Source organism: Helianthus annuus, chromosome 4, assembly GCF_002127325.2.
Source record: "Helianthus annuus cultivar XRQ/B chromosome 4, HanXRQr2.0-SUNRISE, whole genome shotgun sequence".
NCBI lineage: Eukaryota > Viridiplantae > Streptophyta > Magnoliopsida > Asterales > Asteraceae > Helianthus > Helianthus annuus.
Window position 1 is genome coordinate 82,308,068 of NC_035436.2, and position 2,620 is coordinate 82,310,687.

Consider the following 2,620-nt stretch of genomic DNA (forward strand, 5'->3'; position numbering starts at 1 on the left):
TCAGATAGTGGGGCAACCTGATTGTATCTCAAACCTTTCCCTTTGTTCTCTTTGTATACCGGGTGCACATTGCACAGATAACAAACAGTGTCGCTGGAAGTATCAAACTTCTTTATGTTTAACTCATTATGTTGATACTTACTAGTCAGAAGTTATAGCTCGGCTCTCACAGAATCAAGTTCGATGATTTTTACATTAAGCTTGTTTTTATACTCATGGACCCAACATAGCTGTTGATTAAGATCCTTGTGGAGCTGAGCTATGTCCTTCTTCTGTGTTTCAACCTTTTCATAGAGTAACTTATTGTTCTCTTGAAGGGAGATGCACTTTGACATTGCACTGTTGTAATCATTGATTAAAGTAAAGTTGTGTGCTCTCATCTGTGCAAGTTTATTTCTACAATGATCAGAACATAAAAGAGAGTTTACCATTGCAGAGAGCGATTTAGGTTCATCAATTTGTACCATCATTCCATTTGAGTTCATCATTTATATTAAAATTACCAAATAATGAAATTTAGATATATTTTAACAATAACGTGAACAATTCTGAAATTAGGTCGATACGAAAATTCAATTCAGAACAGTTTTCTCAAAACAGTAGTTCAATTCGAAAACCTCAGCCGCAATTCGAAACAGTGTCAATCCGAAATGCAATCCAAAATGTCTTATCCGAAACAGTGTCAGTCTGAAATGTAATTCGAAATGTTTATCCGAAACAGTGTATTCGAAACTATTCGAAAAGCTGTCACTCGAAAAGCTATCCGAAATAGTGTGTCCGAAATGATGAATTTGAAATAGTTTATTCGAAATGCTTTATTCGAAACCTGCAAAACAAAAGCTATCAGTAACAAACTTCCGAATTATCAGGGATTCGAAATCTGATAAACTTGGTAACTGAAATCCCGAAAAAAATCTTGTAACAAATTTTCTGAGATCTTCCAAGCAGATCTTCAGAGATTATCCAAAAACCGCAGCAAATACAGGCAATCTTCAAGCAACTTTATCCGAAATCTCTTCTCTATTATCCGAAATCGGCAGAGGATGATATGAAATTGCAGTAGATGATCCGAAATATGCAGCAGATGATCGAACTGACTATTCTTCACAACAGCCTTCAAACACAGCAGCCCAGCACTTCTGAAAGCAAAAAAAAAAAAAAATTTGTGGGATATCAGTCTGAGCCTAGAAACAGGTTCAATAGGCTCTGATACCAATTGTAAGTCCTGAAAACCGTATCTAACAATGATATCACACACACACCAAGGATGGATGGAACCCAAACTTGGTGAGATTCAAGAAAAAACGAAAAACAAGAACACAAGAACACTAAATCACTTTCAATACTTGCACACGTTCTATTACTATCAAATAGCAAAACATCTAGTACAAGTATCCTAAACCACCCAAATCGCCTCTCTCTATTTCTCTGATCTAGGGTTTCTTTCTGTAAAGTGTTCAACCTAGTTATGACAAGAAAACTAGTTTATATACCCTAGACAAGTAAAAATTAATACATAGCTCTCAAAATTCAGTATTCTAAAATATTATTCAATACTTCAAAAGAATATATTCAAAATAAGTTCAACCTAATACATTACAAAGCCAAAATCACGTTCAACAACGCAAAATAAGTTTTATATTTCAAGTAAATACAATATTTGTTCATTAGCACGTCAATCAACCTTTAAATATGTCATAGATATCAAACTACAAGACTAAATACACGTAAATAATAGGGATAATTGCATATTTCCCCTTAAAAAAAGACTCTTAATTGCATATTTCCCCAAGTCTAAATTAAAATTGCATATTTCTCCATATCTATTAAAATGTCTATTTTACCCTTTCAAAATTAAATCGTCTATATCAGTATTCCAGGTTTAAAACTGTGACATTCGGCAAAATTCCAGAAATTCCGTACAACCCGAACAACTATTACATTATTTATTTTCGCATATTTGACTTGATTTTATTTGATTAAGTCATAAAAGTCTAGGAATTATAAAAATCATAGCTTAGTATGATAACAATCCTGTCACGATTGAAAACGAATAAAATTAAATCCTAAACTCGCGGCAGAAACGCGAACAAACAATACCTGTTAGTACTAGTCGCGATACAGTCTGGCATGACAAAAACGAGACATAAAGATATGTCTGCACAAACATTCTATAAAAACTTCGTCTAAAAATATTATGTGCTTTATATTATTTAGAAAATTCCATTTAAAAACCAAATTGTCCAAACCCGCATAAAAGTACAGTAGTCCTGCTGAAGTATACAGCATTCCGCAGAACGAAACAGTAACTGTCTGAAAACCCAAAAATAAATATTATTTGTCACAAATAATATAACAGGTATTAAAAATGACACAAAATCCGCATTTAAATATTATTATGTTACGCTGCACAGTTAGTACAGTAAACTACCTGACAACAAAGCCTCTACCGGAACTGTATCAGAAATAATAAAATTTTTAGTCCGGAAAGTTGGATTAATAATTTGGAAGATAAAACATGTGCAAAAACAATTTTTGTCATGGATTTATGTAAGTAAAACGCAGTGTCAGTATTTAACCTGTTACCATACCTGAACCAAATTTTTCACCCTATCAACGA